The sequence below is a fragment of the Anabrus simplex genome, chromosome 1 (genome assembly GCF_040414725.1).
Source record: "Anabrus simplex isolate iqAnaSimp1 chromosome 1, ASM4041472v1, whole genome shotgun sequence".
Taxonomy (NCBI): domain Eukaryota; kingdom Metazoa; phylum Arthropoda; class Insecta; order Orthoptera; family Tettigoniidae; genus Anabrus; species Anabrus simplex.
In genome coordinates, this window is record NC_090265.1 from 1,090,826,362 (window position 1) to 1,090,840,044 (window position 13,683).

Here is a 13,683-nt window from a genome sequence, read left to right on the forward strand (position 1 = left end):
TTTGACCCCCAGTTTGGTGAAATGTTATCTCAAAGAAAGCAATTTCATTCATCTCAATAGTGTTTCAAACAGTAATTGTAGCCTACTTCGTATTTTTATTACGTTCCATTTTTATCAGTAAATTTGAGAAAACTTATTTGTTCTTGTTACTTTAAGTAGACCTACCTAAAAAATTCTCAAGTTTGTCTACTGACCCGCAGAGTAGAAAATATTTAATATTTGGCCCTTTATAAGAAATGTTTACCGACGCGTGAACTAGGGTGTAGAGAAAGGCACGCTTGGGGTTGTGAAAGCAGCTTATTGTCGCTTCCTTCCCAGTCCTAGCCCTTCTTTTCCAATCGTCGCCGTCAGTGCGACGTAAAGCAATAGCAAACAATGTATGATAACTATATGATAGGGGAGTCCGAAGCCTTGAAGCAACCTGAGACACATTCTCAACAATGACGCAGACATTCCGAGGCGTCTGCATACCAAGCCGACCAATCAATGGATTGAACTACGATTCCTTCAAGGAAGTATCAAGAAATATAAATAAATAAATAAATAACTATATGATAAACATAATAATGAATATATAATGATTGTGATGTTTGTATGATGATCATCATCATCAACATTATCATCTGTTTACCCTCTAGGGTCGGTTTTTCCCTCGGACTTAGCGAGGGATCCCACCTCTACCGCCTCAAGGGCAGTGTCCTGGAGCTTCATACTCTTGGTCGGGGATACAACTGGGGAGTATGACCAGTACCTCGCCCAGGCGGCCTCACCTGCTATGCTGAACAGGGGCCTTGTGGAGGGATGGGAAGATTGGAAGGGATAGGCAAGGAAGAGGGAAGGAAGCGGCCGTGGCCTTAAGTTAGGTACCATCCCGGCATTCGCCTGGAGGAGAAGTGGGAAACCACGGAAAACCACTTCCAGGATGGCTGCGGTGGGAATCGAACCCACCTATACTCAGTTAACCTCCCGAGGCTGAGTGGACCCCGTTCCAGCCCTCGTACCACTTTTCAAATTTTGTGGCAGAGCCGGGAATCGAACCCGGACCTCCGGGGGTGGCAGCTAATCACGCTAACCACTACACCACAGAGGCGGTTGTATGATGATAATGATGAAAATGATTATGCCGATGGCGACAACGATGAAATTAAGAAAAGACAGATGTCTCTGATAGGGTTTGCATGCCTCAAGTAGATTATCAACGAACAACCTTCAACCTTCAGTGGCGTCCTAATTGGCGGGCGACAGCCGAGTGCTGTGACGTTCCTTGTGGCAGCGCCATATAAGAGAACACCGTACGACTGGAAAGAGTGTAACTGTTTGGAAGTCTCCCTGACAGTATCTCATAACCGGTAAGTGTAACATAACCTAGTATTCTGTTTTATAATAATAATAATAATAATAATAATAATAATAATAATAATAATAATAATAATAATAATAATAATAATAAATATTATATTAATTATATTAATTATATTAATTATATTAATTATATTAATAATAATAAATATTATATTATTATTATTATTATTATTATTATTATTATTATTATTATTATTATTATTATTATTATTATTATTATTGTTTACCAATGGATTGCAGTCGGAAGATATTCCGGTGGCAAATTTAAGATAAAAGTATACAATGGAAACTAAATGAGAAAATAAATTGCATAGTGACAAAAGAAAAAAGGCACAATTAAAAAAATTGCACGAAAACGAAATATTTCTGTAGCTTCCCACTTTTACACCAGGTAAATGCTGGGACCACGGCCGCTTCCTTCCCACTCCAAGCCATTCCCTATCCCATCGTCGCCATATGACCCATCTGTGTCGGTGCGACAAAACGCAGCTTGAAAAAAAGCCTGCAGTCTAATATCTTGAAGCTTTCAAATAAATATAGCGAGTACGATATGAAAATATTGCCTAGACTAAGTGAAGATAGTAGGGAATAAACTTAAGAGGACTAAACGTTAGGTGAAGAATAATAAACTAGTACGGGGGGGGGGGTGAAATACCTAGGATGTGCTTCTTCCCCAGGGTGGTGGAATAGCCCAGTGTTTAATTCCAAAAGTTTTAGGTATGGGAACGCATATACACATATTTTCCCCCCTTTCAACTACACGCCCCTCCCTCTCCCCCCTAAAAGTTACAACTTTCGATGTTTGAAAACTTGTGATAAACTTACAATGAGGGATCATTTTTTACAAACAAAAATATTAATTAAGGTTTTTAAAACATAATTTCTTAGAATCAAAACAATAAAACCACTAGATTTAATATAAACAACGGATGGTATGTAATATTCTTCAGTCTGATTTTGTCGTATCTCTCATAATGATGAGTGGAAAAGAAATCGCAAGTGTAATCTGTACTGGCAATAAATGAGTAAACTCCTAAATGTAACCAAAGAAATAAAAAATAGCCATGATTTTTTAACTTTTTACTATTTAACCACTGCAAGGCTACATTTTATTCTATATTTATTATTAAAGAGTACATTTTTAAAACATGCTGTATTTAAAATGAGCTCATGTTATAGGAGTAACTTTTTATTGAGCAATCCCCTTAGAAACACTGTGCGAAAACAGTCCCGAAATTAAGCACTGATATAACTTACTAAGTGAAGTCGAATGAAGGTGTAGTAAAGTCAATGCAGTGAGCTCCCAGCTGCGATCAACAGTATTATTTAAGGAAGTTGTGAGTTCTGGGATGAAATTATCTTTATATCAGTCTGTTTTCAGAGCGACTTCGATAAACGAGGGTAAACGATGTGTAGACTCAGGATATCTTATCGGTAAGTTGGATGTAATAAGTGTGAAAGTAGCGAAAATGATAACTGGTGCGAACAGGTGGGAGCAATGGCAGGAGGGTACTCGAAATTAGGAGATAAAGGTTAAGTTAGACATTAACATGATTGATGCTGAGCATATAAAGCAGCTTCGGGGATGGGTCATATAAGTCGAATGACTTTCAAAGATCTCCCATTTTGTTCATATTAAAATTTGAAGTTTCAGGGGCCGATAATCAAGATATCCGGCTTCTTAAAAAACAATCAACACCATCTCTTAAAATTAGAGGCAGTGACAGTTTTTCAGTGTTAGTACTTCGAACATGGATATTTTACCGTGAGTATTGTAATAAAAGTATACTTTTTAAATTACTTTTATTTTTTAAAATACTTGTAATTTTATTATTGTCGCAAGAAGAGTATGGAAATCTGTAAAAGTTAGGATAGAAAACTCAATTAAAGATTTACATGCAATTAAATCGATTTTAAACATATACCTATGATGAAAGCCTTTTCATTATGAACATCCTCAGTACATTCGTACAATAGGATTCCTTCTCAATAACCTACTTTTATGTTATATCAGATAAAACTTCGTTTGGTATAACAGAAAACCTACTCCGAATAATATGTGACGAGTAATGAAGAATCCGCTCCTGTGCTAGATACTGTCCTCATTCTCGAAATATATTAGTCACGACAATTTTAACAACAAATAAAAAAATTCCCTTATAAAATGATTAAAATATTGTCTTAAGTTAGATTGAATGCTACTGGGCACAGGAAAATGGATATATCACATCAAGGGAAGGTGTATAAATGACTTGCTGAGCGGACGCGGTTCGCGAAATATCGATGTTAAGATGGTTATACTCCATGTATGGTAGATTTCTAGTTGAGAGATTACACTTCTACATTCGATTGCGATTACAAAGGTTTTGCGGGTGAATTCTAGTTTTTGATCATCTGGAGAAAGCTGCATGTGAATGACTATAATGTATTATCATATCTACCTTTTTCTTCAAAGAGTGCGCCTTAAAACTTCCTCCTGTCTCAGTAATTTCTTCATAGAAAATCATTAGTAATACTAATGCTGTTAAAAATAACACACATTTACATTTCAAAAATATAACACAATACTTATTGAATAATATTTAAAAATTTCAAGAAGAATGGACGACAGTCATTGAACAATGGAAGATACTCTTATGAAAGAAAAATTTTTGTTAAACGTATGAAACATGTTTCATTTCCATCTAAATGAGCACTCATAACTCTCAGACCTCCCTTGTAAAAGTAAAAAATTTTACAGAAGTCAGATAAATAGCTTCAAAATCCTATAAGATCCTACAATTGAAATGTTTTCACACAATTATGTTTACACGTGATACGCGCCAACTAGGCCTACTAAGTTCTCAACACTGATATGATCCATCAAGTTTACTACTTGGATGAGCAAAGAGCAAAAATGGTGAGAACATTTCTGGAAAAGTTCTTCGAAATAAAGCACTCAGATCCCTTTATAGTTTTCCATTCTTAATGTCCAGACAAATAATATACTCATCAACGATCATTCCTCGGGTTAGGCTATCTGTTGCATGCTCTTCGGTAACACTCGCCTTCAAAATCAAACATAGTTTGGCTCTGGTAAAAATAAAACTCAAATTCTTCAGTAATTCATCTATTCATGATCATGCAACACGGCAATCTGAAAACTTACATGTCCCTAGAATGAATGCAGTGAAGTATGGAACTAATGGTGTATTGACCGGGCGAGTTGGCCGTGAGCGTAGAGGCGCGCGGCTGTGAGCTTGCATCCGGGAGATAGTAGGTTCGAATCCCACTATCGGCAGCCCTGAAGATGGTTTTCCGTGGTTCCCCATTTTCACACCAGGCAAATGCTGGGGCTGTGCCTTAATTAAGGCCACGGCCACTTCCTTCCAACTCCTAGGCCTTTCCTATCCCATCGTCGCCATAAGACCTATCTGCGTCGGTGCGACGTAAAACCCCTAGCAAAAAAAAATGGTGTATTGTACAGGGCTATAATAGCATTTAATTCCATTCCAAACTCGATAAATGCTTGTCACAATTTCAATAAATTCAAAAGAAATATTAAGAAACATTTATGGACAAAATGTAATACTCTTGGATTTAGCCTGTTTAAATGAACATATTATCAGTTTTCATTCCGAGCTATATGGTTCTGTTTATATAAACTTTTAAACACACAATTGCATCCTTGAAAAATGTTCCATTTTAGATTTAAATTTGTATCATTTCTGTATTATCAATAATTTAATTTGTCTTTAGTATTATAATATGCCAGCTTTTTAATGTATTGTCCCAGTACGCGCATTAGCTCATGGGATCTTTGAAACAATAAAATAAATAAATGTTTTGGATGGACTATTTTCGTGATTAATTATGCTACATTAGATTAAATGTATGGTTACAACAATAACTGATAAAATGTGAATTCCTCGGAAAATGAAGGGAATAAATGAGCTGGCACATGTTGAAAGTTCATATGACTGAACTACAATAATTACAATATCAGATCAAATAGACAACATGGCACAGGTAGTCCATAGATTTATAGACATTGTAAAACGTATGGACGAGCGTTTCTTGGTTAGTAGACTGACCGATGAAGAATAATACACGAAACTGCAGGATGTCACCGATGTACCTCTGTGCCGTTCAGGTCCCCCGAATCACTACCCGCCCGCCACACCATGATGCCAGACAAGGTAGCAAAGGCGCAACTAAACCTTCAACATCAATATTGATGGCGTGTGTAACCAAATAGATCTAATCTTTCTTCGAAAATCTCTGGCTGTCACTGTTGACCTGTGTCCCTTTAACCGCTTCCAGCTATCATATCACTCAGTCCGTAGAGCATAAAGTGCCTCTTTTATTTTTTTCAATTTCACCAGAACAACGGCATACCAAACCGGGTTTTACAATCGCTCTGCTCGACTACAGAGTAGCATTTCTCGTGTAATAAAGGACTTTTTCCTACAACAATGAAATGAAATGGCGTATGGCTTTTAGTGCCGGGAGTGTCCGAGGAAAAGTTCGGCTCGCCAAATGCAGGTCTTTTGATTTGAAGCCCGTAGGTGACCTGCGCGTCATGATGAGAATGAAATGATGATGAAGACGATATATACATCCAGCCTCCGTGCCAACGAAATTAACCAATTAACTTATTGTTAAAATTCCCGATCCTGCCGGGAATTGAACCCTGGATCCCTTTGACCAAAGGCCAGCAAGCTAACCATTTAAACATGGACCCGGACTTTCTGTAACAATTTTTTGGCAAAGTGAAGGCTCTACAAGACCTTAAATCTGTGTATATTGAAAAAGAGTGTGTGTGTGTGTGTGTGTGTGTGTGTGTGTGTGTGTGTGTGTGTGTGTGTGTGTGTGTGTGTGTGTGTGTGTGTGTGTGTGTGTGTGTGTGTGTGTGTGTGTGTGTGTGTGTGTGTGTGTGAGTGTGTGTGTGTTTATATATTTAACTGGGAGAGTTGGCAGTGCGATTAAGGGCGCACAGCTGTGAGTTTGCATCCGGGAGATAGTGGGTTCGAACCTCACTGTCGGCAGTTCTGAACATGGTTTTCTGTGGTAATCCATGTGCACGTCAGGCAAATGCTGGGGATGTACCTTAATTAAGGCCACGGCCGCTTCCTTCCCACTCCTAGCCCTTTCCTATCCCATCGTCGCCATAAGACCTATCTGCGTCGGTGCGACGTAAAGCAACTGACAAAAAATGTATATTTAATTAATGAAGATGGGAACTTTTCTGTGTATGTGAGGCTTGCTCTTTCTCCATCTGCCATCCACAAATTGTAGCAACAATTAAAAAAGTGAAATAATAATAATAATAATAATAATAATAATAATAATAATAATAATAATAATAATAATAATAATAATGGATCCCTCCATGAAGTTCCCCCTCCCCGCGGTGCTACGGTGCTTCCACACGAAGGTCATTCTTAGATATCTTCTACATCCGTGGGGTCGTGGGTGCAACTGTGTAGCACATGTAGAGTTGGCCTTGTTTTAGGCCGGATGCCCTTGCTGACGACAATCCTATCTGGAGGAATGTAATCACTATTGCGTATTTGTGGTTGTTGGTAGTTTGGTGTGTTTTCTGAATATGAATAAGAGTGTGTTGGGATAAACACCCAGTCCCCGAGCTAGAAGAATTAGTCAGATGTGATTGAAATCTCCCATCCGGCCAAAAATCGAACGCGAAACCCTGTGAACCGTAGTCGGACGGCCATTCGTAGATATGCTGAATCGAAATTCATCACTGAACATGATGCAATGACACGATACAACGTTTTAATTCATTTATTGTTTTTTATTTGTCTTGTTTCTTTGCAGTTTTTCTTAAATGTGCCACTTCCATATCTTCACTGCATAAAATGTATTGTTCCTTATTTTAATTTATTATGGTTTTATATATTTTCATTAACCACCATATTATCACTCTCATTTATCTTGTTTCGCGTAACATTTCGGTCCTTATGGTCATATTTTGACTTACTTTACAGAAATCTAATAGTGTTATATTGTTACAACATTATATCATTTTGTCGATTCATCCACTTTCTGGCACAACATGCCATCATTTCTTGATAAATCGCTTTGCCAGTAGTACTCCATTACAACATCATCTAGTAGTTCCCTCATTTTGATGTTTCATTTGGTGCTGATACACTATTCTCATGCCTTTGCTGGCGAGATGTAGTGTTTACAGTGCACTATGTCTTCTGGTATGGGCTATATTAAATTTGTTACTTTCATTGACCTGTCTCAGTCTCATCCTTGGCTTTGACAATATGAAAGTAACTGAGTTATGAGTGATGCTAGTAATACCATTGCTTATGCAGCCAGTCCCTGTTATGAATGGTATGAAAATATCGCTCATAGGGTCGGTTGGTGCACGCATTTCAGTGGACTTGAAAGACTGATATGTAATAGCAGCGGCTGGCTCGGTGAGGAAAGCAACGGGAAACTACCTCACTCCTCATTTCCCTAGTACGCCTCTTCAGTGACGCCTAGGCTATTTATGACAGCTGTTGGCAGAGCTGCAGAGGATCAAACCAGCCTTCGGGCTGAATACCCTACATAAATACATACATACATACATACATACATACATACATACATACACTATTCTCCGTTTGTAGCTTCAACCAATTATTAAAAGACAAGGGATCATCGTCACGAAACATCTTGCCATTGTAATCAAATGTGCCTCACACTTTACCTGCGTGATTGGAACTAGCTGTTAGCTTCTGCATTAACACCTGTGTTCACGTGTGACTACAAGCTGTGTTGTCACGCATGACCTTGAGACAATTAATTGACATTTGAAGCTCGAAGTACGAAAATACTGCATCACATGTGCAACGAGTGTGTAGTAATTATTTTAACATGTGCACATCAACGTCTATTGTTGGGAATGAAAAGAGGATAATGGGAATATTCCAGAGAATATACTGTACAGTACGTGTGATATAATACGGAGGAGTAATAACACAATGACATAGTTCATGGCTCTGCACACTGGCAAACGACGTTTGATGCTCAGTGACTGCAGGATGGAATCTTTATCTGGAAAATCATGTAGGTCAGAAAAGGCATCCGACCAAAATAAGTCAGCGTGATTCGAAGAACCCAGAAATAATTGGAACAAGATGATTTATTATTATTATTATTATTATTATTATTATTATTATTATTATTATTATTATTATTATTATTATTATTATTATTATTATTATTATTATTGTCCGGCTCCATGGTTAAATGGTTAGCATGCTGGCCTCTGGTCACACGGGTCCCGGGTTAGATTCCCGGCAGGGTCGGGAATTTTAACCATAATCGGTTAATTCCTCTGGCACGGGGATTGGGTATATATATCGTCTTCATAATCATTTCATCTTCATCACGACGCGCAGGTCGCCTACGGGAGTCAAATCAAAAAGACCTACAACTGGCAAGCCGAACTTGTCCTCGGACACTCCCGGCACTAAAAGCCATACGCCATTTTATTATTATTATTATTATTATTATTATTATTATTATTATTATTATTATTATTATTATTATTATTATTATTATTATTATTATTATTATTATTATTATTGAAAGCAAGCTTGCAATTTTACTTACTGTTGATCTCATGTTTATTACCACAGGATCTTCAAGTTTACATGGAATATGAAATATAGAGGCTATTGCTGGCAGGACCTAGTGTTTACAGTGCACTATGTCTTCCGGTATGGCTAGAGCAATTTTGTTACTTTCATTGATCTGTCTCTGTCTTATCCTTGACTTTGACAATATGAAAGTGACTGAGGTATGAGCGATGCTAGTAATGCCATTCCTTGTGCAGCCAGTCCCTGCAATGAATGGTGTGAAAACGTTGCTCATAGGGTCGGTTGATTCGTGCATTTCAGTGGGCTTGGCAGACTGATATGTAATAGCAACTTCTGGCTCGGTGAGGAAAGCAACGGGAAACTACCTCACTCCTCATTTCCCTAGTACGCCTCTTCAGTGATGCCTACGCCATCTATGACAGCTGATGGCAGAGCTGTTGAGAATCCAACCAGCCTTAGGGCTGAAGACTGAACATACATACATACATGAACTATAGAAATGAGACGTTTCTTTCCTCAAAAATCCCACTTGCAGTAGCGGAGATTCAAACCTCGGCTCTTCTGGTGAGGAGTCAGTATCGATATCACTCCACTATTACGTCCTAGTAGTAGTAATCGTCGTTTGGGTATGATTACCTTCTGACTTGCCACTCGAACGACAAATTGCTTTACATCACCCCAACACGGGTAGGTTTTTTTGGCGTCGATGGGATGGGAAAGAGCTAGGAGCAGGAAGGAAGCGACCGTGGCCGTAATTAATGTACATCCCCAGCATTTGACTGGTGTGAAAATGGGAAACGATGAAGAACCATCTTCAGGGCTGCCGACAGTAGGGTTCGAGCCCATTATCTCCCGAATACAAGTTGACAGCTGTGTGAACCAAACCAGGCACCCACTCGCTTTTTCATTATAATTAAGTCATTCCGTAATATAGAATTTTGTGAGTTTACCTCTTAATCGGAGGACACCAGTTCATTCCTAGCCCGTCTTAGTCTTGAGTAAAGGCTGAAGTGGTATTCGGTCGGCCAACTGAGTAGTTGTCTGATATGAGATGCTATGTATCTAGTCAAGAAAACTAAAAATACGTCTCAGCAAGTCTCATTCAGATCACGTAATACTCCATATCTAGAGAGGCCATACGGCTGAGCAGAAATTTATTGACAGACCAAGGTCATAAAAAAGCTGTGTGTGCCAAAGGGTATTATTATTATTATTATTATTATTATTATTATTATTATTATTATTATTATTATTATTATTATTATTATTATTATTATTATTATTATGAGACCTAAAGGCGAGATAGTTGCTATAGATCAGGAGCCAACAACACAGTCCACAATCCTGAGGCTGGAGTTACTCACCAGCACGGGTCTGTCCTTCATGCGACGCAACGTAGCCTATGTGCAGGGGCAGCGAGGAATGGATCAGGTGATACCAATGGCGTCCTACTTGCGGTCAACCACTGAATCAGTATTGTATGCTGATAGATGGACCTAAAATTAAATCAAGTAAGTTTTATTTTAAAGAATATAACAAATAATTTTTCATTTTCGAACATGGATCATAAACTTTTTATTAAAATACTTTAGATCGAAATATTTGTTTTTATTTCAAAGTATTTGTGAAAAAAATACTCATTTCTGTGGCATATTTTAAAAAATCGATGCTAAAAGTACGTTTGGGTAATATTCTTGAGTCTTGTACGTGCCCATAAACAATTAAAACATTGATGGTATATTTTGAACCCGGAACTATGCAAAGCAAAATTCATTCTTCGCCTTGATACCTATATAACAACATCGATAACGGGAATAACTTCATGTAATGCGTTAGGGATAGAAGACAACTAACAGCAAACTAAATGATAAAATTAAAGCGTAGACAACAATAGTGCTGAGTGCTGTCAGTACTCCCGTGGAATTTACAATCAGCAGTTCGGTGCCGCTGAGCAGGGCAGTGCAACAAGTACAGTTCTGTTCGTAAAGTTAGTGTTCGTTCTGCTGTATCTATCGTCGGGGAGTGGTCTCTCCTATACAGCTGCTTTGAATGAACACCGTGTCACTGGAGCACCTTGAGAAAATTCGACTTTTTATCGGCAAGGGACAGTGTACGGACAGTGTACAACATACAGGGTTGTGAGACTGTGTTGTGAGCAAGCTGTAAACTAAGTGACTGTGATAGCGTACTGTAAGAATAACTGTGGAAATGATTTAGACTACACGCTCTTACAGTATGATTAGGGATATCACTTCAAAGTAGTACAATTTGATTTACGTCGCACCGGCACAGGTACGTCTTATGGCAACGATGGGACAGGAAAGGTTACTTAGATCTACCGACAGTGGGGTTCAAACCCACTATCTCAAGAATGCAAGCTGATTGCTACGTGACCCAAACCGCGCAGCCACTTGCTCGGTTCAAAGTAGTAAATCAGCTCCTAGACCAAACGTTTTCAGTAATCATACACATCTTACGTATTTCTCCAACAGTACATGGTAATGGCCTTTTTCAGCGAAGACTAAAAATCTTATGTTTGCCCGTTCGTTATTTATGCGCATTTATAACTTTTGACACATAGCCTAAAAACCTTGCTTCTTTCAAGGAAATTATTAATAACAATTTATTGGTTCACTTTAGGTTAATAATGCATTATGTCTCCTGGTATGGACTAGAACAAGTCTGTTGCTTTCATTGACCTGTCTCAATCTCAACCTTGGTTTTGACAACATGAAAGTGACAGAGGTATGGATGGTGCTAGTAATGCCATTCCTTATGCAGCCAGTCCCTGTTATCAATGGTGTGAAATTATTGCTCACTACCAAATGTACCCGTGCTTCGCTATGGTATTCAACATTGTATTCGAATATCGAAGTAAATAGTGTACATGCAGTAAATAAGATTGTTTTAAAATTGCATGTCTCTTAGCGTTATCCGAGAAAGAGCACGAGGATGTCCCCATACGTTGTTTCCAATGTAAAGTGTTTCTTACGGATTTGTGATATAACGGCAGGCTCACTTGCCTACTGCCATTCACAATCGAGTTGGGAAGTTTACATTATAATTGCAGGCCCCATTGCCTACTGCGCGGTCACAATCAATTTCGGAGTGTTCGTTACAATGGCAGGCTCCATTTCCTACTTCCAAACAGATTACAGTCGAGGAGATTTTATTATAATGGCAGGCAACTTCCCTACCACCAGTCAAAATTGAGTTGTGCCGTTATCATTATAATGTCAGGCCCATTTTCCTACTGCCAGCCAGCTTACTGCCAGTCACAACAAGTTGGTGAGTTTCCATCAAAATAGCAGGCCACTATGCCTAATGCCAGTCAAATTTTAGATGAGGACATTTGTTTATAATGGCGGGCACCCTTGCCTACTGCCAAACACAATCGGGTAGGGGAGTTTTAAACAAAACTGCATGCTCCCTTGCCTTCTGCAAGTCAATTCGAGAAGTGAACTATTCATTACAATGGTAGGCCTCCCTTACGAATGACAGTTACACAGGAGTTGGAGAAGGACCCCCTTTCCTACTGCCAGTCAAAGTCGGTGTGGGGAGTACTGATTGCAATAGCAGACACACCCTTTCTCGATCGCTACAAATCGACATCAGTGAATATATATAGATCGACATACGAAAGTATATGCGTGTTTACAATATTGGAGACCTTCATTTACAGATTGACTGATGCTAAACGTACGTCATATCGACAAAGGATTATACAATAAGACGCCGGATTTAGTGGCCTAGTGGCTGGTCCTATGATATCTCATCTATTCTTGCGTCAGATTGAGTTAGAAACGTGGAACATGGTAAAGTTTTTGTAAGATTATCTCGCATTGCATTACTTTTCGGATAATTATGTGACAGCTACATACATAGCATTTGGTTCACATATGGCTACTGGGTGGGCCAATTTTCGTGAAGAGTTTAATGATTCTGTATTTCATATAATTGAAAGTATGAATTATGCATGTGAAAAGTCCAAATTTACTTAACATCGATCAATAGAGAAAAATCAAACGTAAAAGGGTTACAGATACGGAAAAAAGTCATAAGACCAAGGTTGTAGATCATTCCAAATTGAACGGAGATTGTGCAATCCGTTATGTGATAGGACTTTCCGAAGATCTGCACCATCATTAAAATTGCCTGCATATTTCGATAATCTTCGGGGATAAAAATTGAAAAATTTAATGATCTTGGATGTTTTCCGTCCGTTACATGCTAAAACGTATAATTTTGTCAAATTTCAATTATCTCTTTTCTTCTGGTAGATTATGCCGAAATCTGGATTTTGGGCGAGGCGGGTAAAAATTAGGACTTTCAGGAAACTAAACCAAAAATTATGCAGCTCTTAAACGGAAAGGTGTACGAAAATTTCGCCAAAATAGTCGATGTAGAGGCACACAGTCGTTACTATTTGATTTATATAGATAAGGAATCTGCTCTATGGAAAGCACCTTTTGGGCTATGTCCGCTGGACTTAACCTGCAAAACTGACCATTCATGGTATCTCCCTTATTAATCCTCCTGACGAAAAAATGCACATGAAAAACGTTTTAGAGGTGGAATTCCATCACCTTTGGTCGATTTCCAGTCAGGTTGGTCTTGTTCTGTATATATTGTGGAAGAGTAAAATCACCATTTCGGTTCCCTATAAACCGCCCGTCCATTCCGGAACATGAAATGTTATTGACCTTTAAAACCTACCTTT

The 13,683-nt window shown here is 38.4% G+C and overlaps 1 protein-coding gene across 2 annotated transcripts in view; it reads left to right on the forward strand.

Annotated features, from left to right (window-relative positions):
* The first annotated feature begins 1,239 nt into the window (after positions 1–1,239).
* LOC136858028 (peroxidase) overlaps positions 1,240–13,683 on the forward strand; it is a 210,835-nt gene continuing 198,391 nt past the window's right edge. Inside the window, exon 1 of one of the 2 annotated variants that reach the window (XM_067137234.2) lies at positions 1,240–1,349. The gene's annotated coding sequence lies outside the window, so the exon portion shown is untranslated. Of the gene's footprint in view, positions 1,350–3,010; positions 3,128–13,683 lie in introns of those variants that run through there. The other variant, XM_067137235.2, reaches the window with a different exon arrangement.